Below are 27,784 nucleotides of genomic sequence, written 5' to 3' on the forward strand. Positions count from 1 at the left end.
TAATGCAGAAGCAAATGGCTCTTTTGCCAAATATCCATGAGCCTTGCTCTGACGATTCTTTCAGGTCTCTGCTCAAATGTTGCTTCATCAAGGCTCTTTCTTTATCACTCTCCCCACCTTCACTCCCTGTCCCTTTACCCTGCTATGCTTATCTCTACCTGACATGTGTTATATGTGTATGCTTTGCATGTTTCCATGCAAAGGGTCCTCCCCACACCTCCAGAGTATAAGCACCACGAGGGCAAGAGTTTGTTTTGGTCACTGCTGTGTATCCCTGTGTCCAGAGCAGTGTCTGGCACATAATAATCACTCAATAAACAGTGCTAAACTGAATGATTACAACATGAAATCCATACGAGAGAGGCTATAACTGCTATAACACTATAACCGCTGATATTTACAAAGATCAAGACATGGAAAGTTGTTTTGCTTTTTGGTTTTTTAGGATTAAATGAGACAATATTTATAAAGCTTGCAATGAAGTCTCTAGGACATAGCAAGCCTACAAAAATGTTAGCTATTATTATAGAAAACATCTTTACATGATTCTAGTAAAGCTTCCTTATCAGGAACACCAGCCTGTTTCCTGAGAGTGTCAGAGAGCTGAAGTTTTCCTGGAGAGCTAATCAACTGGGAAAACAGGAGGTAGTGTGGGTGTGGTCCATGTTGGCTGAAACTGAAAATATCTGACTGAGCCAGACAGAAGAGACTTTAAAGAAAGGTGTCGCTAGCTGGGCATGGTGGCACGTGCCTGTCGTCCCACCTACTCGGCAGGCTGGGGCAGGAGGATCACTTGAGCCCAGGAATTCCAGGCTGCAGTGAGCTATGATTGTGCCTGGGAATAGCCACTGTGCTCCAGCCTGGCCAACATAGCGAGACCTTGTCACTATTAAAAAAAAAAAAAAAAAAAAAAAGGCTGTTGTTGAAATAAACATACAGTTGATTGTCAAGAAAGTCATGACTTTAAGACAAAGGGAGAAAAGGTTTTTTCTGAGTGACTCATCTTTCAGTTTTTCAGAGAGATTACATCTTCCTTAGAGATAGAAAATGCGTGGAAGTTTTTCAGAGAGATTACATCTTCCTTAGAGATAGAAAATGCGTGGAGATGTGTGAACTATGTATGCCTCTGTGTTTATGATTTGAAGATAAGCTGTGGTGAGGGACAAATCTATGTTAGTATTCGAGGCCACAGAAACCAGTCTGTTTTACAAATTACCATGTAATTAAACAGAAGGCGCATGGGATCTATTTTAAGCATATCCTTTTCTTATTCTTAGTATTCTGCTCAACGTCCAAGTCCTTATTAATATCTCTAGCCAAAACCACAACTTAAAAACTGCAAACTCACCGTACTATCAAGGAATATTTTCTAACTGTACCCTAAAACCCAACTGCCAGACACGCTGAGTTTCTGTCGTGAACAACGGTACACAGAAACCTACCAACGAGTAAAGGATGGGAGAAAAGGCAGAGAGAGGGGGAAAGCTTGAGGTCAGACAACACAAGAAGCTCAGGGGGGAAAAAGACTATGAAAGGAATAGTTTATCAAAAATGAAAACACAATAAACTTCTTTCAACATTTCAAGTTTCTAAATCACAAAGCAGCAGAGAGAGTTAATGATCTAGAGAAAAGATGCTACCATTTACAAACTCCTATGCATCCAAAACTGTCTTAAATCTTCCATAAACCTTATCTCTACATCTCTGAGTGACCCCTTTTGCAGATGGGTAAAATGAAGTTCAGAAAAGTTGAATGATTTGCCCCAAGTAGCTGGGGCTTAGAACCGGAAGTGAAATTGTGTTGTTCCAAAGCAAGGCTCTTTCTGCTACACTGATGATTCCTAAATGCTAGTGCACAGGTCCATTGACAAATGGAAAAAACAAAGCTAGTGTGGTCTGTTTTCAAAAAGCTAAACGTATTCATTATTTAAATCCTGAAATTGTATTCCTTCTAATGTTTTATGCTAAAATAGTCTTTCATAAAAGAAAAGATATTTTGACATGAAAATTCCCCTAAATTATAAAATTCATAAAAACAAAATTTTAACATGACACATGAATAAAAGAATAATGGTGGGAGAAATTATTACTTTGGAAGTTTTAAAATATCCTTAATTCACAACATGAAAAATGGATGATCTCACATTAATCCCCAAAATTTCCTTTGAAGTTTTACTGACCCATGAAATACAGGACTGGTAACCACTACACTATAATCGGTATTTTTTAATTTACCTATCAGTGGTTCATGAAATCATTTTACTTCAATGCTCTTCATTCTTTTTTCTTTTTTTCGCCAGTAAAACAGATTAGAAAAATAGAAAAAACAACAGGAGGTAAGGACAGGTAGGAAAAAAAGACTAATGTTTCATGAAAGTCTTGTTTTAATTTTACAAGTACATTTTTTTTTTTTTTTTGAGACAGAGTCTCACTCTGTTGCCCAGGCTAGAGTGAGTGCCGTGGAATCAGCCTAGCTCACAGCAACCTCAAACTCCTGAGCTCAAGGGATCCTCCTGTCTCAGCCTCCCGAGTAGCTGGGACCACAGGCATGCACCACCATGCCCGGCTAATTTTTTCTATATATATTTTTAGCTGTCCATATAATTTCTTTCTATTTTTAGTAGAGATGGGGTCTCGCTCTTGCCCAGGCTGGTCTCGAACTCCGGAGCTCAAACGATCCGCCCACCTCGGCCTCCCAGAGTGCTAAGATTACAGGCGTGAGCCACCGCGCCCGGCCCTTACAAGTACATTAATGCATGTTTGTACTAAGTCAGGATGTAAAATGTACTTCCTACAAGTCACTATCAAAAACTTTGAAAGCCTTTGTACTGTTTTTCTTAGAGTAATACACATTCTTCTCTAAACATTTGTAAAACACAGAAAAATTATAAAGAAGAGAGTTTAAAATCATCCATATGCTCATCACTCACAGTAACTATTATTTTTTTTCTCCCCCCGTAACTATTATTAATATTTATGCTTTCTAGGCATATTACGTTTAGATATTCTGCAGACATTAGCTGTAAACACTATATGTTCCTAAATCCTCTAATGTAACAGGGTGATTAAAATAGAAGACTTATCCCTCAAGGATAGTGTGCCACAAATGGGGAGGGAATGCCTTAAAAGGAGATGAACTAGTGTCATTTCAGACACTCAGGCATCCATATATCTGACTCATGGCATCCAGTGTAGGTGGGATTGATTTCGACCCACCTTGCTTGCACTAAGGAATGTAATCTTCCAACCTAAAGGTAAGCATTTGACTCCACCACTAACATTTTCAACGAAGTCAATCAAATCAGATTATATATTTGCCTGGAATTTTGCTTCTAAGTGTTAAATATGGTTTATTTTTAGCTGTGGGAGTGAGGGAATTTGTGTTACCAGGCCCTGGTGAGAATAATCAGTTCACAGCCAAGTTCGGGGTGCAGCCAATGTTCATGTGTAAGGAAGGATGACTTTGAAAATACAGCAAATCCAGCTCATGCACTCGTGTGAGGAGGCAGAGGAGGTTTTAGCAGTGAGAAATTATACATTGTGGGGAAGAAATAGAGCAGCCAGGGTCTCACAGTGCCCACAGCCCTAAGTATTAGGATGGGCTCCTACCAGACAACCAGGAAAACTCCTCCAGGGCAAATCATAGAGACTGGCTCAGGATTAGGAGAGGGTCACCTGGGACCACACCTCTGCACCATTAAGGACTTATAGGGACCTCATAACTTGGAGTTATGCATGTAGACATGGTGCTCTGGACTCACTGGTATGTGAATAGGAACTTCCGAGTGAATAGGGATTCAAACATCAACAGTTAATTTGTTTCATATCAAACATAAGTACCCTTCCCAAGCATTTATGGGGAATCCATTTTGCAGCAAATAAATGTGGAACATTTTTCTACAAATTAAGTTTTAAGGAAACATTATGATCTATAAATATGGAAGTTTCCTTTCTCTAAACATACATAATTTATATTCAAACGAGTTTCTTACTCCAAAGTATGATGTTCAAACTCTAAAGGCCAGAGAAAGTTTATGATAGTCTATGCAGGGGTCAGCAAATTAGGGACTGCAGGATGGAGGCCTATTTGTTAAATAAAGTTTTACTGAACATAATCATACCCATTCCTTTACCTATTTTCTATGGTTGCGTTAAAGCTATAACAGCAGAGTTGAGTGGTTGAGACACAGACTTTATGATTGGCAAGGCCAAAAATATTTATAATACTTTCTGGCCCTTTAAGGAAAAGTTTGCTGACCCTCAGCCTCTGGTGGGGCTATGAGCCTGCTGCACCAGTGGCATACCCCGAATAAGCTGTGACTGTTTCTAAGGGCCTCATCTTCCCCTACCATGAACTGGTGCTGCTTCTTTCTCTAGAGAGGTCCTTTCTTAAGGGGAAAGAATAGTTGCAAAATGTAACAGGAACACCAATAGGTTTTGGATTGGTGTTAAACCAATTCAGAGAAGTGTGACTTTCAGGGCTGCAAGAAGTCTACTCAAAACCTCCTCTGTGAAACTGATCCAGATGTTTCAGCGATGAATCCAAATGAGGATGAAGACACATAAGAAGGACACTGCAACTCTCCACATGTGGGACTTGGGCCCCATATTCTCTATCATTTTGAGGACAGAAATCCGGAACTGCTTTTGAAGAAGCCATAGAAACTCTCCTCTTTTCTTTAGCAACTTTCTTCTATTTGTTCTCTGCCCCAGAACCATAGGATGGAAACCCACAAAGACACACCTGGGTGTATATCCAGCCCATTCAAACACAGGTAGACCCTGCAGTTTGAAAATACCAGTAACCAGATTTCTCTACCTCTCTATATCAAGCCCAAGTCCTTACCTTTAGATAAGGCAGGCAAGGCCTGCTGGGTGGGGTTACCAGGGTGCTCCAGGAAAATATCACCCCCCCGGCCCCAGGCAAGCCTCCCACCAGCTGATGAAGAATATTTCCCCAACATATCACAGTTCTGTTTTTTGTTTTTTGGGTTTTTTTGAGACAGAGTTTCACTCTGTCACCCTGGCTAGAATGCAGTGGCATCATCGTAGCTCACTACAACCTCAAACTCCTGTGCTCAAGTGATACTCCTGCCTCAGCCTCCCAGTAGCTGGGACTACAGACGTGCACCACCTTGCCCAGCTATTTTTCTATTTTTAGTAGAGACAGGGTGGCTTCTCTCTTGCTCAGGCTGGTCTCGAACTCCTGAGCTCAAGCGATTCTCCCACCTCAGCCTCCCAGAGTGCTAGGATTACAGGCATGAACCACCTCGCCTGTCCCACATCATAATTTTCATATCTGCCAGAGAAAAGACCTTATTTAACTTGTATTGAATGATTTGAAAGCCAAACCCCAAATCTCAATGTCATTCTGACAATATTTCTGTTAAATAAAATCCTCTGTTTTGTTGGGGGCTTTTAAAATCAATCTGCCACAAAAGGCTTCTGAACAAGTTAATAACACAGATGTGCTGACTCATGCTTACCGGCAAGCACTCCTCCACGAGGAATCAATGGACTTCATTCAACATATCAAAACAGTTAGCAGTTGAGCAGCAATACCATTAAAACACAGCTCTTCCTTACCCAATTCTTCCCTTTATTAAAAAGAAAATGCTAACATGCTGACATCTTGGGAGTAACAGAACCAAGACATAGCTGGATTCAAACCTCACGTCAGTCCCTTACAGCAAAAACTAACATTTATTTACTAAGTGCATGTGATGGCATTGAGATGCACATGCAACCACCCTGCAAGGTAGAAATTTTTTGATTCATTTTTAAAGATGAGCAAACTGAAGCTCAGGGAGTTGAAAGTGACTTGTCCAAGGCATAATAAGAAGTGGTAAAACTAGAATTCAAATTCAGTCTATCACCAAATCCCAGTTTCCACACACCCCACCCCAACTCTATGCAACGGGAATTAGACAACATCAAAGTCTGTGGCCTCCCCTCTTCCTGGCATGGCCTGGGAATGCGCTGCTTTGTTTTTCTCTCTGCCTGTCGTTTTATTTTTTGGAAGCATATGTTGGCACCTCCTTTCCTTCAGATGAATTGGTTTAAGCCTTCTTGGTTACAGACACAGTTGAGTCATACTTCCTGCCGGTTACACCCAAGCTCACCTTGCCTGAGTTCTAAGGGTTCACAGATTCCTTAACTTCAATTTGAGGTCATTTCCTGTTGGCCTCTAATTACCTTGGCCCTAATTAGACTGTGAGTCCCATCAAGGAAGGATGTGCTGGCTCATTCACACTGTTTTCCCAGAACTTGATAAATATGTGCTAGATGAAGGGACCTGCTTCTTTGCCACACTTCAAGGACATCAGGAAACTAAGGCACAGGAACACTAAAGTAACTTCCCTATCACCAAGGAGTAGGTAACGCAAGAATAGTGCAGGAGTAGAGTTTCATAGAATGTGATTTAAGAACAGCCATAACCTGCAAGGGTGCCTGTCTGGTACAGCAACCTGGTTCTTTTCCAACACCACATTGTGCAAAGTTTGGAACAACAAAAATGGGTTTCAAAAGTTACCGTTCTCTGTTCTCAAGTCTTTGGCACCAAAGGAAAAGACATCCATCCTATATATGGGCTGTATGTGTGAAGGAATCCAACAGGGGGTGAAAAACTAACAGTTCTTGCTCTACCTGCCAAGTTCTCACTAGCACCATAGAGAAGAAAGCCTTTTCTTAGCCTACCTGGAAAAGAGGAAGCCAGGGAGGGGTTCATAGAGATTTCCTGAAATGTCACCTTCTCTTCTGCACCTAGAAGAACCCTATAGGCCCCCAAAAGAGATTGGAGCCCAGTATATTCTAGTTAACATCACAGATAATGCATCATTCATGGCTGGTGAAATTCTTAGCCACTTCATAATAAGTTAGGTCCCCACATTAGATATTTGTGATTTTCTTTTCACCACATATAGACTATGTAAGTAGAGGGCTATTGATTTGATCAGAAGAAACACCGGAAAATAAGTCTGAATGCCAAGACATTAAGTGCTTCTATGACAAGAAAATGTATTACAAGTCAGGAAATGCAATGGAAATAAAAACACAAGTAGAAAATTGAAGTGGCTAATTTCTGTGTACCACCTCCCAAAATTTAGAAATTTGTCCATGCATTGAGATTTTTTCTTCCGATGCTTCTGGCTACATTTAGGGGCATGCTGACAGGCTGTGACTTAGTAGTTCCTGAGAATCTTCCATTGGAGGTTTTCAAATAATAATTAATACAAAACATGTTATAAAAGACTCACTAATTATTGATCAATAAAATATATTCCCTTCCATGGAGTGCCTTTTTTAGCTCCACTCTGAAAAGCACTGTTTATTTCTGCCACCCCTTGGGGATCAGACACAGACTGATGTCAGGCTCAAAGAGCACAAAGCAAAATGAGAATGTGACTTGTCTCTTGTAACTTTGGGCCTTACAGATAGACAGCCAGATGTGGATGGTTCTAGAACACAAATGGGTTTTTTTCCTAATGACTCGATTTATGCCATAATTCAGAACAATGAGTGTCTTCTCCTTCTTAGAATTTTCCTGATACCATACCTAAGGTCAAAACTAGAAGTGGCCCAAGTAGGCATGAAAGACTGTCTAGCTCTTGTGTCTAAAGTAAGTGCTGAACCCACACCGTTCTCTGAAGCAATGACACAGAGAAGAATCCACAAGCCTGGCACAGCACCTTGAGATGATGTTTCCTGGATATAAATCTGTCTTAGTAGGAAACGCATCATGTCTGTGCTCTACTCCAGAAATAGGAAACTTCTAGAATCTGTGCCAGTGAGATGGAGCTGGTGGAACAATTGGGAAAGCTTCCACTTTTCCACCCCATGTACCTATTTTCCCTCTCATTCCCTGCTCCTGCCTCTCTTTGACAACTCCTGCTGCCATCTTTTTGCTTTCTCATGTTTTTCCTTCCTTTCTCCTTCTCCCCAAAGCATCCTTTTAATTATAATTGAGAGCCACAGTGGCTGCTAAATATCACTGAATTACCAATCCAATGTTAATCTGGACCAAAAGGTTGCTGTCCTCTGCGCCTTACCTGGTAAACTTGCATAAAGTAGCTAGTGGTAGCTTGATAATGCCAAGCCACACCTACACAGCACAAAGTTCTCACAGACTGCGAGATCTCTGAACACAACCCAAGGCATCACCAGCTCCATTTTCTCTGGTCAAGGGCATTCATCTTCACCATGATTTTATTAAGCAAAATTCCCAAAATGCCACCATCCTCAGTTGTTGATTTCTTGTTTTGCTTCCTTCCCTGTGGTAACACGGTTTCACAGAACATGGATAAATCTGCCTACTTACCCAAAGAATAAAAAATTTGATTCTCTTGTGATAGAAACTTTTCACATGAAAAACTGAAATTCCACTTTCCTGCATTGTAATTTTTTGGTCACTACTTACTTCCCAAGCAAAGTTAGAATATTCCATTTAAATGTAAAAATGTCTTCTCCCATGACTGGAAGAGCTGCACTGCCATTAAAAGACCAATGGAACAAGTTAGAAATTTAGTCTTCAATGGGTACTGGGGGCTTTATATAGTCCACAAGGCAATAAGCAGAACTTAATCTACTGCCTAATCATCTCCTTATAATAAGGTCATGCAATTGGGAGCCTTAAGATCCTAATCATCTGTCAGTAAGATTTATAACACACACTTCCCAAAGAAAGGATATCCTGGTATGTTGTCTCATTCCGTTGGCTTTTAAGCAGTCAGAACTCCCATGTCTGAGGGGAACCTTTTTGATGGTACCAGCTGCAAAGGTGTACTATCAGGGAGACAGCTGATTGAGAAATAACTTAAAAAGTGTGTAAATACAGACCAGGTACAGTGGCGCGGTAGCTCGCGCCTGTAATCCTAGCACTCTGGGAGGCTGAGGCAGGAGGATCGCTGGAGCACAGGAGTTTGAGGTTGCAGTGAGCTATGATGATGCCACTACATGCTAGCCTGGATGACAGAGTGAGACTCTGTCTCAAAAAAAAAAAAAAAAAAAAAAAAGCGTGAAAATACAAATATGACCCAAAGAAGAGGATACTCAGAATTTTATAGAAAATACAAGAAGTTATCAGGTCTTTAAATAATACAGGTTTGTAGGGCAATGGGCTTTAGAAAACCCAGGCAGGCTGGCAACCAAGAAATTATATGTAGGTTAAATTAGCTTTGCCACTGCTTTCCCTGCCAACACTATGGTGGGGAGCTCAAGAACCAAGAAGGTACTGAGTGTTGTGACTGTTTCCTTTCAAGGGCATAGATCCTTGATATAAATTGTTCTTGAATGGTGATGTAGGTGCCAAGTTGAATAAAAGAGGAATGTGGTATAGCAAAAATTGAACTCAAATACAGCAGGACCCTTTCTGGGTGCATCCGCATAGGGATGGGAACCAGGACAAGAGGCTGGGAGCCAAGGAATGTAGGTGGAAATACACTGCATCTACTCCAGCTCTCCAAGAACACCCTGTTTTTCCTAGGTTCATGTACCCTTAGCAAACAATACAAGATCTTAATCTAATCTACAGTAGATGAAATTACACAAAACCCCACTGCAAATAAAATAGCAACCCATTCGAACAATGAAAAGAGGTATGTACATGTATGTACAAAAAAGGACAAAGTCTTATTTGGAAAAGTAAGTGAATGTTTCAAAGTTGGTACCTGGGTTCATAAGACTGCAGTCATAGCCACACTCAGTGTGCTATTTTCCATACTCATCCATACATAACACAGATATTACTGTGCCTTGTTTTCCATAATTGTTCTTCAACAAAACAAGCAAAGTGAAGAATGGCAGTACATTTTTCCACATATAATGTAAAATATATTCAGGTTTGTTTCTCAGGCAAGCATGATTTTTAAAAGTCAATGTTTTCATTCTGAAAGACATGACTATCACGTATTTATCATGTCTAAATTGAGACTTTATTGCTTTTGACCAAAGTTCCTTGCAAAAACATCCAGATGAAAGAAGAGTACAACATGATCTTCAGAAAATGTTATAAACCTTCAGACAGAATAAAGTCAGAATGAGTTTCTGAGTTCAAGAAAATGTAATATTTTAGATTTCATTTATTAAGGACACCATAACACCATTATGTAATCACGTCTACGTAATTGTAATAGCCAACATTTCATTAGCTCTGGTTTTTGAGGGAACCAAGGCAATAAAAAGAAGAGATATTAACAGTTAACTACATAGTACATTTGGGAAATTGTATGTAGTCTGATTTGATTTGGCTGGAGCTCAGGATATGGGGGAAGGGCAGAGGAGGAGGCTGGGCAAAGTCAGTTCAGGAGGACTTTAAATGTCACACAAAACGGCTTAGACTTGGATTGTCAAAGAGGCTATGCTGACCCAATGGATTTGGAGAAGGGACATGGGTCTTGTTCTTAGGAAACTTACACATGGGAGAGACACGCAGAGAGCTTGATGAGCTTAAGGAAGACAGGAGAGAAATGAAGTATGGCCGGGGAGATGAGAAAACTTCCCCTGGGAATGTAGCATTTTGGCTGGGCCCTGGAGGGTAGGTAGAATTTTGACAGTAGTGGATGGCAACAAAGAGCATAATAGATCAAGAGAATGTGCAAGGAGGTGGCAGTAGGAAAACAGAACATACTTGGAAAATGGTGGGTATTCCAATGCAACAGCAAATGTAGATGTATAGGAAGCACCCTGCTCAAGGAGATTCCCTTTGCCCCCGTTATTCTCAACAGACATAACCCTAATCATGATTTGTCACTATTCCTTCCTGGTTGTGCTTATTTTTTGTTGTTTACTGTCTGACCAGTGGTTGACAAACTTTTTTTAAAAGAATCAGATAGTACCAGCTCAGGCAACATAGAGAGACCCTGTCTCTACAAAAAAATTTTTTAAAAACTTTATCAAGGCCGGGCGCGGTGGCTCACGCCTGTAATGGTAGCACTCTGGGAGGCCAAGGCGGGCAGATTGTTTAGCTCAGGAGCTCGAGACCAGCCTGAGCAAGAGCAAGACCCCCTTTCTGCTAAAAAAAAAAAAGAAAAAAATAGAAAGCAATTAGCTGGACAACTAAAAATATATAGAAAAATTAGCCGGGCATGGTGGTGCATGCCTGTAGTCCCAGCTGAGGCAGGGGAGGCTGAGGCAGGAGGATTGCTTGAGCCCAGGAGTTTGAGGTTGCTGTGAGCTAGGCTGATGCCATGGCACTCTAGCCGGGGCAATAGAGTGAGACTCTGTCTCCAAAAAAAAGTCAAGTACACCTACCTCTGATCTTGTGCACCACTTCTAACAACTAGTCATAGCCTTGTTCCTGAGACCAAGGTGCCTCCTTGTATTCAAGTTCCCATTTCTTTAACACAGGGCCTGGTGACCTACTCGGGACATAGGTGCCCCTAGGGCTGGGCATCATGTCAATCTCCTCCTTTCTCCTTCCATCACTCCTGCCTGGAAAGTGGCATCCTGTCCTTGAGTCCTGGCTTTTAGCTGGAGCACTTCCCCACGTGCTTCTCTGATGCTGCCAGGCATGCTGCCCCTCCCCCACTCACCTGCGTTCCTGAGGTCTTTCTTCACCTCCAGCGGCCATCCCTGTTGACCGGTGGTCTGGCACAGGCCTCTCGTGCTTTCCAGGCATGACTGGCTTTCCTTCTAAGCAATAGATTTGCTCTACCCCAGAGAGCATTTCTAATTCCTTCAAGGTTCTGAGCACTACCCGCCAAACTTTGTCATCCCTCCACCGTTTCATGTGATACTATACAATGAGATAATGAGATAGAACAGTCTCATGGGCACAATTTTGTTTAACATAACCATTATATGCTAATAGGTAGGTACCAAGAAAGGGAAGCATCCCTCCCCCATCTCTCCATACCTTGATTCTGCCAACTGCTATATTATACTTGCTCCAGACCCTACATAAGAGAACAATAGTAGGCTGGTGTGATATTGCTCTAATTAACACAAAGGCTCATCTGCTACTAGCAAAAACCTTTACCACCTCAACCAGCCAAAGATCTGTTTAAGCTGCACACTAATATTTTAAAACGTAATGAGATACTAATTGCCTAGTAGGTTTTCTAGCTATTGGTCTTTTGTTTGGTTAAAATAATTCTTACTAGTAAAATATCAGAGACCTAAAAGGCAAATTTCACTTGCAAATACTACTTCATTCTTTTTAGTAATGACTTTTTTCAAAGAGACACAAAACAAACAGAACACTTAAAACTAAGTTTTCCCAAATGTAATTCTTACACATTGCCGATAGCAGTATAACTATTATAATCACTTTGGAAAACATGTGCATATTCTGCACTCCCAGGCATAAGCCCTAGAGAGAAACTCTCACGCATGCATAGTAAGAGACATATTCAAGTATGCTTACAGCAACAGTGTTAATAATAGCAACCTCTGGAAACAACCCAATGCAGTATGGAATAAAGAATGGATAGACACATTATGGCAGCTTCCTATAAAGGATACTATACAGCCATTAAAGAAATGGATGATTTGTTATTACATGCATCAATCTCAGTATTAAAATGTTGAGTGAAAAAGAGCAAGCTTCAGACAATATAATGAGGAAAAAATCGTCTTTTCAACAAATGGTGCTGAGACAAATGGATATGCATGTGCAAAAGAGCAAATGTGTATCCTCACCCCACTCCATATACAAAAATTAACTCAAAATGGACCAAAGACCTAAACGTAAAAGTTAAAATTATAAAACTTTAAGAAGAAAACACAGGTGTAAAACTTTGTGACCTTGGATTAGGGAATGGTTTCTTAGATAATAAACCAAAGCACAAGGAACCAAATTAAAAAAAGATATACTAGACTTCATCAAAATTGAAAACCTTTGATCCTTTTGTGGTTCATAGGCATAGTGATTAGGTTTTCACACTAATGTGTGAGACATGCTTCTCTCAAACCTTGTTATGACATCAGCACATTACCCATCTGATATAAAAAATTTAATAAAAATAAATTTTAAAAATTGTTTAAAAATTTAAAACTTTTGTGCTTCAAAGGTCACTATAAAAAAAATTGAAAAGACAACCCACATAATTGGAGAAAAGTTTTGCAAATCAAACACCTGATAAGTGTCTAGCATCCAGAATAAATAAAGAGCTCTTACAACTCAACAATAAAAGACTTGTAACCCAATTAAAAACTGGAGAAAGGATTTGAATAGACATTTCTTCAAAGAAGATATACAGATCACCAATAAGCACATGAAAAAATACTCAACATTTTCAGACATTAGGGAAATGCAAATCAAAACCCCAATGAGATGACACTTCACACCTACTAGGATGGCCAGAATCAAAGACAGAAAATAAAGTGTTGGCAAGGATGTTGAGAAACTGGAACCCTCAAACACTGTAGGCAGGAGTGTAAAACGCTGTAGTCACTGTGGAAAACAGTATGGCAGTTCCTCAAAAAGCCAAACATAGAATTACCATATGATCCAGCAAAAAAATTCCATCACGAGGTAAATATCCAGAAGAATTGAAAACAGGTGTGTAAACTGAAGCTTGTGCGTAAATGTTCATAGCAGCATTGTTCATGATAGCCAAAAAGTAGAAACAATCCAAAGATCTATCAACTAATGAATGGATAAGCAAAATGTCATATATCCATATAATGAATTAAGCCACCAAAAGGAATGAAATACTGCTTCTTGCTGCCACACAGACCTTAAAAACATTATGCTAAGCAAAAGAAGCCAAACACAAAAGGCCACATACTGTATGATTTTATTTATATGAAATGTCCAGAATAGGCAAATCCATAGGGACAGAAAGTAGATTAGTGGTTGGGGAAAGAGGGGAATGAGGAGCGACTGCCAGTGGCTACAGGGTTTCTTTTGCGGGTAATAAAAATATTATAGAATTGGCCAGGTGTGGTGGTGAGCACCTGTAGCCCCAGCTACTCGGGAGGCTAAAGTGGGAGGATAGCTTGAGCTCAGGAGTTCAAGGCTACAGTGCACTATGTTGCACCTGTGAACAGCCACAGCACAACAGCCTGGGCAACGTAGCAAGAGCAAGACCCTGTCTCTAGGAAAAAGAAAAAAAAAAAGGAAATGTTCTAGAACTGAATAGTGATGATGATTGCACAACCTCGGGAATATACTAAAAACCACTGATCTGTACACCTATATAAAAGAGTGAATTATGTGGGATGTGAACTATATCTCAATTTAAAATTTTAATAGGAAAAAATAGCAAGCTATTGATGACTACATCCCCTATGATGCCATAAGTATAGAGGATCTGAGATCAAATCAACTCATAACATTCTACTTATTAAGCCAGGCAATGAGTTTCTGGATGTATCGCTTCATGCCTATTCAATATTCAATAAAAACAAAAATTTTTAAAAAGCCATATTTTTTTTTCCTGTTTTTCAAGTCACAAAATTAAGTCTGAATTTAAATGACCATAAGCTGGTAGTCAACCTCAACTAAGCAACCACCATGTGCAAAGCACTTTACAGTGCAAAGCACTATAAAAGCCGCTACAGGGAGTTTAAAAAAAAAAAAAAAAAAAGGGAACAATCACAATCCTATGATGAGCCCATGATCTAAACCAGGAGTGTCCACCAGCTCCAGAAAGCCATAAACCAGCTTCCTCTTAGAAGAATCTTAGCAAAGGTTTTTGCATTCTCAGCACCAGCTATTCGTTTAAGCAACCCATTTCATACAATTAAACAATCAAAACATTAAATATATTTTACTTGGAGCTTCAAAATTACATTTTGAGAATCTATTTCATTTCCCTTTTATAAGTCTGCTTTTAAGGACTCGGGATACACGTGGGATTAAAGCATGCTTGGTGAATTGTAAAGAACTTGTTTACTAGGCTTCCTTTTTTACTGCAAGTCATGTATTTTTAAAGCCCTGACTTAAATGATATCTTTAGATTATCACACATTCTCATCTAGGCTCTATTACATCTTAGTTTCTGAATATTCATATAATGACATCTTGAAGTGCCTGTTTGCAAGATATAGTCTAGACAGACACAGAGGCTTTCTAAAAACAATCAAGGTTTCCCTCAAGATTTATAATAGCTCAAAGGTAATCTGAAATTGTATCTGTGTTTCCAGTTTTACCAAAGAATGGCAAATGCAAATAGCTTTAAATTAACAGACCCTTTCCACTAAAGAGGTCAATATTCTTAATTTACATCACAGTTTCTGGCATATATACTCCAGAAACGTGTCATTCCAGTAAAATAATCCAGGAACATATATCCATTTTAGGATACTCAGTATATTGATACAATCAACTTGATAATGAATTAAGGTCAACTTCTCTTTGTGGAAAACAATGCTGGTGTTAGAAAAAGCAAACGGAACTTGTAGCCAAAGAGCTTGGGATTAGAACCCAGCTCTGCCATTAACTATTTGGGTGACTTTGGCAAATCCTCTAAGCCTTAATTTCCAATTGGTAAAGTGGAGATAATAGGATCCACCTTGGAGGATAACTGCAAAGATGAAATGGGATGATTAACACATTGGGTCTGGTACACTAGAAAGTTCCACAAATGTTGGCCCTCTGTGCCTTCCCTTCCGCTGAAAGCAGAGCTTTGCTAAGTAACTGTCCACAGAGACAAATATACAATTTCAATTAAATATTTATACAATAAAAGAAAACCTGGCTTTATCATTTTCTAAATTTTCTCCTCTGGATGCTAAATTATAACCTTAGTTAAACTGTTTCACAAAATATCTAATAAGAGCCTTATTTTAAAAATTAAAACTAACAAGGAAGGCTGGGCGTGGTGGCTCACTCCTGTAATCCTAGCATTCTGGGAGGCTGAAGTGGGAGGATCACTTGAGTTCAAGACCAGTCTGAGCAACACAGCAAGACCCTGTCTCAGAAAAATTAGCTGGGCATGGTGGCACATGGCTGTAATCCCAGCTACTTGGGAGATTAAGGGCAGTAGGATCATGTGAGCCCAGGAGTTTGAGGTTCAGCAAGCTAGGCTGACACCACTGCACTCTAGCCTGGGCAACAGAGCGAGACACTGTCTCAAAAAAAAACAACGAAAACGAAAACAAAAAACTAATGAGCAAGTAGGGAATAATCCAGTCTTAAACTTATTAATATAATTGAGGGTTTCATTTCTGCACCCAAACACCGACTGGCTTCTGAAAACAAAGGAAAGCAGTCATGACCTGTATTTTATTAACATGATTTAGATGTTACTGAAAAGTCAGTGGCTTGGAGAAAGACAGAAAAACATGCTTATCACATCTGCCACAAAGCTAAGAGAAATGGCCAATACAGTATACAACAGAAGCAGGAATCAAAAACGGTTGGCCGGGCACAGTGGCTCACGCCTGTGATCCTAGCACTCTGGGAGGCCAAGGTGGGAGGATCGCTCGAGGTCAGGAGTTCGAGACCAGTCTGAGCAAGAGTGAGACCCCATCTCTACTTAAGCATAGAAAGAAATGATCTGGACAGCTAAAAATATATAGAAAAAATTAGCCGGGCATGGTGGCACATGCCTGCAGTCCCAGCTACTCCGGAGGCTGAGGCAGTAGGATCACTTGAGCCCAGGAGTTTGAGGTTGCTATGAGCTAGGCTGATGCCACGCACTCTAGCTCAGGCAACAGAGTGAGACTCTGTCTCCAGAAAAAAAAAAAAACCAGTTGGTTGAACTTGAAACCAACAGATGCCATTTGTCACATTTACATTTCAAAGTCCTACGGTTATGGCTGCTGTCCTTATGGTATGGCGCTTGCTTTTGGTAGATCTCATACACACAGGTTGGAGAGACTTAGCTTTGCCAGGAGATCACGTGGAGAAGTCCAAGTGTAGTTGACCGCCTTGTCCAAAGCAGTCAGCAGTTTGATACAGCTTCTAAAAATGACAAGCCTAGTGTTAAAGCATCAACAAAGCAAACAAAAGTGGCTGAAGTTCCAGTGATTTCAGCATTGATCCTCCAGTCTCTACTCTACAGCAGAGGTCAGCAAACAACAGCCCATCGGCCAAACCCAGCCCGCTCCCTGTTTTGTACAGCCCCAAAACTACAAATGGTTTTTGTATTTTTAAATAGCTGGAAAAAAATCAAAAGAAGAATATTTCATGGCATTCAAAATTATATAAAATTCCAATTCCAGTGCCCATAAATAAAATGTTATTGGAGTCCGGGCATGGTGGCTCATGCCTGGATCCTAGCACTCTGGGAGGCCAAGGCGGGAGGATTGCTTGAGCTCAGTAGTTCGAGACTAGCCTGAGTAAGAGCAAGACCTGTCTCTTGAAAACATCAGCCAGGCATCATGGCACGTGCCCGCAGTCCTAGCTAATCGAGAGGCTGAGGCAGGAGGATCACTTGAGCCCAGGAGTTTGAGGTTGCAGTGAGCTATGATGACGCCATTGCATTCTAGTCTACTCTAGCTGGGGTGACAGGGCGAGACCCTGTCAGAGTGAGACCCTGTCTGAGCAAGACCCTGTCTCAAAAAAAAAAAAAAAGTTACTGGAAGACAGCCATGCACACTCATTTATGTATTGTCTGTGCCAGCTTTCATATTATAAGGTCAGAGTTGAGTAGTTGCAACAGAGACCTTACAGCCTGCAAGTCTGAAATAATTCTATCTGGCCCTTCACATAAAAAGTCAGCTGACCCCTACTCTAGGACATGGGGTTCAATATTTTTTAAAGGGCAATAAGAAAGAAGAACCACAGGAATGGGGAGGGAGACTCAAAACCATTTCATAAATTGAATCGATGAAGGTATTGAGCGTATTAAGCCACAGAAAAGAAGACCAAAGGACAAGATTATAGATTTCTTTAAATATTTAAAGAGTCAGCATGTGGAAGGGGCTTGTGTTTGTGTCACTATAGTGAGAGAAACAATCTTGAAACTTCCAGGGAGTCACATATCAACTAAACATAAGAAAGCAACTTCTAAAGAATCAAAGTTGACAATCTTAGAGGTCATGCCATGAAAGAGCCAGCACCCTGCCGTGGCTGGTATTTAAGCCAAAAGACAAAATGATCAACATCCATGATTATTATAGAAAGGACTCTAACCAGTGCGTAGGACGTTGAACCAGTTTAACACTCAGGTTCTTTCAAAAGATTTTATCTCAAAAGAGAGAAAATGATCATCATTTGCAGGTGAAAGCATAATGAACAATTTCTACTACCACATTCACTAACGATTAGACCCTACAGGGAAATATGTTTTTATTATATATTCTATATTTTATATATGTACTTTATTATATTATATCTATTTATATATAATATATATATATTTAAATGGGCATGTTAAAAAGAGGTCTCTCATTTAAATAAAGAGTACATCAGCTATAATAAGAATCACATTAGGAAAAGAAGGGTTATTTTTAGGAGAAGGGCTCCAGTTACACAAAATAAGGAAAGGACATCCACCGCTATATAAAATGAGCTGAAATCTTTCCTCGTGTGTTACTACAGGAAATCGGCATGGCACTGCTTGAAAGAGGAAAAAAAATCTATATATAAAACGGAAAGGGGGAGGAATGTGATTTTAAAAAGTGCTAAACTATAAAACATAGTTGAGGGCACAGTCATGTGATTGACTTGCTCTGGACTTCTCCACCAAATAGTTTTACGAACGACTCCACAAAGCACAGCCACCTGTTAGGCTGTTATTTAGGCCTATCTATTTTCAATGGCAATCTTGACACCCAAGCTATGAGACACACCACCATAGCAACATAAACATCAGAGTACTGGAACATAAAATTTAAAGTAGCAATTTATAGCCCCTGCAGGGCTGGAAATAAACTAATCTTTAAGCATTTATTACTGCGACACAACATTCCCACTGGGCAAATTCAGATACCGTGGACGCTTCAGCGTTTCCCCACAAGCCATTTGGAAAGTAGAGATTCCAAAACCGTATTATACTGGATGGTCCCACTAAAATAAAGGTATTTAAAAGTGTGAGACAATATCATTTTCTACACAATACAGCATGATGATCAGGTGTCTATGCAGGCCCCACCAACTGACAATGATGGCTCCTTATGTTTACTGAGTGGGCTCCCTATCTCATGTGTTCAGCCTTGATACGGGCAAAAAGAAGGGCATCTGACAGTTGAAATTGACAGTTGAGGCACAGGAAAATGAGTCTTCAATCAAATCATGGCTATCACATGGCAAGGACTCAGCTAGGTCTTCCCACTCCATGTCCATACTCTACGATAGTGAACCAACCTAAACTGGAAACCCCAACTCTGGGCCACCTATAGGTACTTTGGTTCAGGGAGATAAGATGCCAACACACTTAATTAAATAAAAGGGTAGAGAAAAATGAAAAGATAAATCATGTTTGAAAGTGCCTATGCCTCTTTTCAGGGGTGATACTTCCTGTGGGAGAGGGGCAATGACCAGAACTTAAGGTTGTGAACATTTTGTAAGGTGTGGCCAATTTGCAATTCAAAAAGTTCCAACAAAAGCAGAAAGAAAGCTGAACATCCTCCTTGGAGATGAGACACACCCAAAGGTGTGTCTTGGAGTGGCAGCAAAACCCTCCTGTCTGAGACACGGTGGGCAGGTTCTACCCCAGCCTATGATTTTGAGAGCCACCCCAGGGTAGATCCAGAGCTTGGAGGACAGCAACATTGGCCTGCTCCAGCCCTGAAACCACAGGCTGTTAGCTCGGATGCCACTTTGTCACTGCACTTGTTACTTTTGTTCTTAACTTTTCTCTAAAAGAGAGGCCTGGAAGGTCCTGGGGGTCAGGTCCTTCTCCAGGTCTACAGAAGAAATTGTAGCCAGGACAACACTGAGCATAGCCATTCTAGGATGAAAAATAGATGAATCTATGATGAGGCTTTTGTGATGCCAGGGATTTGGCTGCTTTTGCTAGAAGAACCAGTACTGAACTCCCTCTTTAAAAAATAAGATTGTTTCTGACAGACATAACCAACATTTTTTTTTTAAAAGAAACAACTCCTTAAGAACGTGGGCAAAATGTTGAGCACCTGCGTAAATAATGGCTAATTTTAAATATACTTGACCCTTCAGAAGTGTTTTTTCTTGAAAAGGCTTAAGGGGATTATTCTATTTGGACAACTAATAGCTTAATTACTATTTTTTTAAAACCACCACCACCACCACCACCACCAAGCTCCTTCTCAGCCAGATCTTGGCAAGAAAACATCTCTAAGTACACCTATATCTGCACTGTAAGTCATGCTGCTCAAAACCACAATTACACTCAGCTGTGTCCAAGTTTCCATCAAACACAATCCAAAAGAGGTGAACTATTAAATCCTGAATCTAAAGATTTTTTCGTTTTGGACATGATGTCTCTTTATGAGCAGCAAAAACATATAAAAAAAAAAATGAGCATTTGTCATGGCCTTCGATATCCCAGTGTTTGTTTGAGTCTCCTGCTTGCAAGGTGCAATCTGTACCCCATGACTAAATGCAATTCTAGTTACCAAACTCCTGGCACTTGGGTGGGGGTGGAGGGGAATTAGATAACCACATTTCATGTCTTTAAACCTGTCTTATTTTCACAGCTTTTTTAAGCATTGAGAAAATCACTCTCATCCAGCTTGTCACTTTTATAGAGGCTACAATAGTCCAGAATGGTGACACGTGTGACAAGTAAGAGCCACATTAGTCTTTCCATCAGCATCGGCATCAGCACTATTATTCCAAGTCAGGGCAAATTCAGCAAAATGGTCCCGATGGAGGGCCACGTCACCAGGACACTAACCACAGCGAATTTACACATTTCCAAAGACATGCCCATGGGCTCAGGCACAAACTGCTCTAGTGATAACCCCGTCTTCAAAATTACCCACCCTTCTAAGCAGGTAATTACAGGTCCCTTTTCTCAAACATCTATCCAATGTTGTTTTTCTACTCTAATTGCTAATTACCAGTTTAATTAGAGTGTTATTTTCTGTAACTTCTGTATTGCAGATGTGCAATTGGCAACATTAAGGGTTAAACAGACACCTGTTGTTCCAGGTACGCTGGAAAATTCTGCTCACACTGGATTGAAATTCTGAAGACCAACATTTTTCTAGATAACTTCTTGGATAGTGTACATAACAAACTGTTCCTTGAGAGTGGCAGGACCATTGTACTACAAAATCTAATAAAATCCAGGTCGTTGGCTAGGGAGTTGAAAGCTTTATTTGAAGATATCATTCATGGAATTGACAAGAATGAAAATGCTACAAAGCTAATTTATTAATAAGTCATTATAATGACTTAATTTTTCTCCCAAGTTAAACTTTCATACAATCCTAAAAAAATAAGCTAACATTTTAACTGTACTTTCTTACTCAGAAAAAGGATCCCATTAAATGTCTATTTCTACTTCGTACAGAAATAAAGCATTGTCTTTAATCAAACATCCTATCTTCTACTTTAATAGAACACTTGGTACCAACCCTGCTTGTTTGAAATGCTTCTAAAATGCATTGGTCCTTTTTCCTGTCTTACTAAGTATTCTAAACAAAATGCAATTTTTCTGATAAATGATGATATAGTAGCACTCCTAAATTAAAATTGTCAAGCACCTTGGCTGTTGCTGCAAAGGTGCAGGTAGGTCACTAATTGAGTCATTAATGCCATCCAAAATACAGATATGGGCCCATCTTGTCATTTTCTTCCTTTGAAAGAAGGCAGAATTCAGAAAAAAATTCTAGTTAGATTCCATTAATCTAAGTTTATTGGGTTTGTTTCAAGAAATGATGAACGAGTTTAATGATAAAGTAATATAACCGATGTTTAAAAAAAATCAAAACCTGACCAGATACCTAGAGTAGTCATATTCATAGAGACAAAGTAGAATGGTGGTTGCCAGGGAGGAAGAAATGGAGAGTTAGTGTTTAACGGGTACAGAATTTCAATTTTGCAAGATGAAAACTGTTCTGAAGATGAATGGTGATTATGGTTGTATGACAATGTGAATGTACTTAATGCTACCTAAACCATATACTTAAAAATGGTTAAGATGGCAAATTTTATGTTATGTGTATTTTACCACAATTTTTTAAAATAATAAAAATAAATTTTAAAAACCTGACCAGGATATATTAATACATACCGAATTAAGTGTGGTCACCTTCAAATAGTTCATTTTAGGTGACAACATATTTATTTCAATAGTATTGGTACACAGCAAAACATCTTTGAATCTCCCCTGTGGAATCCAGGACAGGTTTTGAGTTTGTTTTTGTTTTTTCATTGTTTTTAACACTCTTCATAATGCTAAATGTCTTTTGAGGATGATTTTGAATTTTTTTATTTTATTTTTTTAGAGACAGAGTCTCACTATGTTGCCCAGGCTGGTCTTGAACTCCTGGCCTCAAGTAATCCTCCTGTCTTAGCCTCCCAAAGTGCTGGGATTACAAGGGTAAGCCACCACACTCAGTCCCACTTTGAATTTTGAAAAAAGTCTCTTAGAGTTCCATTTTCAAAATCATAATCATATCATGTTTTAAAAAAAGTTATTTTAGTCCACACACAGTGTGACTATAAAAGAACAATATTTAATTCTAGCACTCTGGGAGGCCGAGGCAGGCAGATCGTTTGAGCTCAGGAGTTCAAGATCAGTCTGAGCAAAAGCAAGACCCTGTCTCTACTAAAAAAAAAAAAAATAGAAAGAAATTAGGTGGACTACTAAAAAAAAATATATATATATATATAAAATTAGCCGTGCATGGTGGTGCATGCCTGTAGTCCCAGCTACTCGGGAGGCTGAGGCAGAAAGATTGCTTGAGCCCAAGAGTTTGAGGTTGCTGTGAGCTAGGCTGATGCCACGGCACTCTAGCCCGGGCAACAGAGTGAAACTCTGTCTCAAAAAAAAAAAAAAAAAGAACAATATTAATTTGCCTGTGTGGTTTATAAACTGGCTCTGGAGGGAACACCAGTAAATGTGAGCTGGAAGTTTACAAGGATCAGTCATCTCAGCTGGAACGGCAAATATATAGCTTTGAATAGTACATTTTGATCATTTTTAATACCTTCCAATGTGCTTACCTCCACATGAAGAGTTTTAAGTTTTCAACTAAATGTGCCAAAGACACAGTGCCGCTTGTCTGTTCCCATCATTATTTTCAGATACTAATTTTGAGAAACTCACAGGTGCTCACATGAACTAACATCTCTGCTGATGATGCCTATGAAAGCCAAAGGTTTTTACTGCCATTAAAAGGAATAATTTCTAAGAGTGTAGGGGTGGTTCTCTTTTTAGAGCATGAACTACAAAAGTTATTTTCAAAGGGGAATATGATTCATTTATCAAAATTAAACGGAGGAATGTCATTTGGTTTAATACTTGGGTAAAATTGATCATTGGATGTGAGATAAAACTTATAGATCACTCTCTTCTCTTATAGGAACAGAAGAACTACCTTTCTCTAATTATTTCCTTTGATAATCCTGAACAGGTTATTTCATCTCTAAGAAATTGGGATTTTTGATTGTGATAAAACGAGATAACCTTGATTCTTTAAGATTCTAGGGAAGGCAGAACTGGGTACAGCAGGAGTCTATGGGGTTTGGCTATAGAGTTTGACCAGCCTAGGTGTGAATGTAGGTCCACCACTGAGTAGCCATGTTCCACATCTATAAAACGGGGATGATATCTAACTGATAGGACTATTATGAGGACTAAGGGAAACAAGAAAGCATTCAGCAAATGTAATTGTTGAATGCTTTGCCCTCCTTTGCATGTGAAACATGACTGCTATCAGTCCATGCATATACAATAGAAACCAAATTTTACAACCCATACTTTCCAAACTGAATGTTTCATGGGATGCGTTGCTAAGGCACACAGTGCTACTTTATCATGGACATGAAAGCAAAATTACTGCAAGGCCACACTCAACCAAGACCTTGTGACACAGGACAACTATCTAGTTCCGCCCTGTTATGACCAAAAGAACTAGGGCAAGAAACTTTCACAATTTATGTAAGACATGAAGGTGGGGATGGTTCAGACAAGCAGAATGAGCCATGCAACACTCAGCTTTCTAAGCACTATTCAGTCGTACCCAAGACTTTCCAGGAAGTTTGGGTACAGTAGTCATTAACAGGTCCTATCACAAGTCGTAAACGTTTTAGCCAGAGACAAGAGATAAGTGAAACTTTGCCATTTTAAGAATAAATAAATAAACCCTGTCATAATAGTTAAAACTAGAAAATATTGGACAGCTCTTGGGAAATATAAAGTATTCAACAAATGAGACCCAGTGCATTTGAAAATTTAAACAACTTAATTATAGTAGCATCCAAGTAAATTGTGACTTCTCATTCTGATAGCTTTTCTTCTAAATAAATACACAGATTAGTTATTTTTGGCATAAAAAAATACACAAACTAGTGCTCAGAAACACCTGGATCTGGCCTTAATATAGCAAATATAATCAAACCTGAACGGGCTGTGTGTGTGGGGGGGGGGGGGTGTGTGTGCAGATGACATGGGGTGGGGAAGCAGTCTTTGAAAATTAACTGCTTAGATTAGGTGCTTAAACAACATTGTTATAGGTTGTCATCAAATTATATTTGTTTGGCCAATCTCAATCTTCTCCAGGTGATTCAGCCTGGGAAAGAAACAACACTCTAAAGATGGTTAGATAGAATGCTAAAGGAATTAAAAGATGATGATTTTTTTTCTTTGCTCGGGGACAATAGGAATTCTAGAAGGTCATGCTTCACCCATACTTAAAAAGAGAAAAAAAATAAATATATAAATGAGAGAGTCATTAGGTAAATTTGATCAAGAACTCAAGTCGGCGACATGTTTACATATATGAGTCGACTTTCACTAACATCCAAAAAGGAGTTTTAAGAGAAGGCCCCTTTTATCAAAGTGCTGGGAAATGACAGAATGAGTCACTTTAATACTTGATGTCAAAATCTTGGTAAACTCTGGCTTCAGTGTTTCTAAGTCAACAAACAGCCTTGTATAATGACTCAAAGCATTCACCCAGGAAGTAGTTGGTGACCCCAGACTCCTTTCTCTGTCATGGTTTGCAAAGCCAGTGGCCACATACGTCCTCTGCAGTGGGGCTCCCCTCTCGCCATTTGCCTTCTGGGAGATTGGCCCAGCCTAACCTGGCGTGATTTTACCATCCTAGACAGAGATGATTGAGACGAAGTTTAAATAGCCAGTTAGCCACCCTTAGAATAAAGCCCAAGGTAGGAAGTCTCAAGGACATCTGCCAGACATCAATAAGGCAAAGGATTTACTTCCCATGTAGAGCCATTTCCTCCTGAATGTGTCTTCCAGAATTCATTCTGCTAGCACATTATTTCCCATTCAATGCTCATAGAAAGTAGAGACATGCACCTGGAGCCACAGCCAGAAAGATCCTGAGGTTTCTTCCACTCATGATGGCCATCAGCCTCCATTCCCTTGTGTGGGCTTCTAAGGATAGTGAGTTCTGTCAGGATAGGTTCCCCAGTACCCTCAGTACCAGGCCGCCCTGCAACTGGCCTTAGGGCAGCTATTTAAGCTGTGATTACTTTTTCCCCCTAAGTATCATGTTCTGACCTAAATCATAGTCATTCTGGTCCAAATCTGGCAGATATTTTCCCCATACTGCCGCAAAAGAGAACAACCTCCTTTGGAAAGCTGTCTAAATTCAAGACAACCAGAGCCATTTCCTTGGGGACAGGGACCATAACTTTCCAATTTACTGCTAATTCCAATTCAACACTCTCTGTCAAGGGCTCTCTCTCTGAAAATAGGTGTCTGTTCTGCTGAAACAAATCAGTAAGCAGCTCTATTTATTTATTTATTTATTTATTTTTTTATTTTATTTTTTTTTGGAGACAGAGTCTCACTTTGTTGCCCAGGCTAGAGTGAGTGCCGTGGCGTCAGCCTAGCTCACAGCAACCTCAAACTCCTGAGCTCAAGCGATCCTCCTGTCTCAGCCTCCCGAGTAGCTGGGACTACAGGCATGCACCACCATGCCCGGCTAATTTTTTCTATATATATTTTTAGCTGTCCATATAATTTCTTTCTATTTTTAGTAGAGATGGGGTCTCGCTCTTGCTCAGGCTGGTCTCGAACTCCTGAGCTCAAACGATCCGCCCACCTCGGCCTCCCAGAGTGCTAGGATTACAGGCGTGAGCCACCGCGCCCGGCCAAGCAGCTCTATTTAAAAAAAAAAAAAAAAAAAAAGCTTTATTGAGATGTATTTTACATATAGATTCAATGGTTTTTTAATATATTTACAGAGTTGTGCAACCATTGCCATAATCTATTTTAAAATGGCAATAAAACTTCTCCAGTGTTCTCTGGCCTGTGAGCTGCAGAAGGGTTCTATCTTGTTTGCTGCTCCATCCCTAGCACCTGGCACACAGGAGTTCAGTAAAACACTGGTGACATGAATGCTTTCATAGTGTCCCAAATGCCAACCTGGAAGTTCCATATCCCTAAGTGTTCTGGATTCAAGGAATAACTACTCTCCTCCACTGGAAACTGTGAATTCAGCCAATCTCTCTATGGTAGTCAGAATGGCCCCCAAGACTCCCACTACCCGGTGTAAACACTCTGTATATACATAATCTCCTTCCCTTGAATGTAGGTGGGCCTGAGCTAACCAGGTGTGCTGTTTTGGAAGAGTCTAGAAGTCAGAAACAACAAGTTAGAGAGACTTGAAGTTGCAGCAGAGGCTCTCCTGTTAGCCTTGAAAAAGTAAACTGCCATGATGTGGAGAAAGCCACATGGCAGGAAATGGCAGGTGGCTTCTGGGAGCTGGCCTCTACCTGAAGTCCAGCAAGAAAGTAGGGACCTTGGGCCTATGACTGTAAGGAACTGAATTCTGGCAACAACCATTTTTGAGCTTGGATGACTCCAAGTTCCAGAAAGAAAGGCAGCCTGGCTGACACCTTGATTTCAGCCTTGTTGAGACCCTGAGCAGCCATGCCATGCCCAGACTTCTGACTTACAGAAACTGTGAGCTAATAAATGGGTGTTATTTTAATCCACTGAGTTTGTGATGTGATACACAGCAATGGAAAACAAATATATGTACTCCTCTGGGAATTGGGAGGAAAATAGTCAGATTGCATTAACTCCTAGGAATGGCTGCCCTCATACCTCTCAAGGGTATTGCTAAGGAATTTTAGAATGAGGATGTTTTAAATATAAAAGAATCTCTAAGTGGTAAAATTTTAGGCGGTATGAAACTTAAGTGAAAAAAATTTAAACAATGTAAAGGAAGACTTATAGGGTCAGCTTTCCTTAAAAGGTTTCTGTTTTTCTTAGCTTATTCCCATCCATTCATTCAGCAAGTATTTACTATGTGCCAGACCCTAGGTTTAAAAACAGAGCTGCACAGTCCAACAGGGCAACCACAAGCCACACGTAGTCCTTCCGCATTGCAAAGAGGCCAGTGCGAACTGAGACGTGCTGTAAGTGGAAAATACACACCAGACTTCAAAGCTTTAGTGTGAAAGAAAAATAAGTAAAAAGATCTTATCAATATTTTCTTATGTGGATTACACATTGAAAAGATAATGATGGAGATGGATAACAAGTAAACAAATCAATAAAGTACTGATTAGGATAATGAAGGAAATAAACAGGTGTGGAGACAGGTCGAGCATAATAGGGGACAGCTATTGTAGATAGAGTAGTCAGGAAAGACATTTCCACTTATAAACCCACGAATTTGCTTAAACATTCAAATTTTAACATGACAGTGGCAGGTGGATGGAGGTCTGAAAAGGCTGATGAAGGCGGTTGGACAGTTGCAGACCATCATTTTACCCCATTTCCATTGGGTTCCATGTAAATGGCGCCCCCTGGCGGTGTGCACC

General features: G+C 39.9%; 1 protein-coding gene and 1 non-coding gene across 2 annotated transcripts in view; one reads left to right on the forward strand and one right to left on the reverse strand.

Annotated features, from left to right (window-relative positions):
* PITPNC1 (phosphatidylinositol transfer protein cytoplasmic 1) overlaps nt 1–27,784 on the reverse strand; it is a 226,899-nt gene that overhangs the window by 192,652 nt on the left and 6,463 nt on the right. The gene's annotated exons all lie outside the window — the stretch shown is intronic.
* LOC138392795 (small nucleolar RNA U13) lies at nt 12,839–12,942 on the forward strand. Its single transcript, XR_011235066.1, has one exon. It is a non-coding gene; the product is annotated as a small nucleolar RNA U13 (small nucleolar RNA).

Source organism: Eulemur rufifrons, chromosome 9, assembly GCF_041146395.1.
Source record: "Eulemur rufifrons isolate Redbay chromosome 9, OSU_ERuf_1, whole genome shotgun sequence".
Classification (NCBI taxonomy): Eukaryota; Metazoa; Chordata; class Mammalia; order Primates; family Lemuridae; genus Eulemur; species Eulemur rufifrons.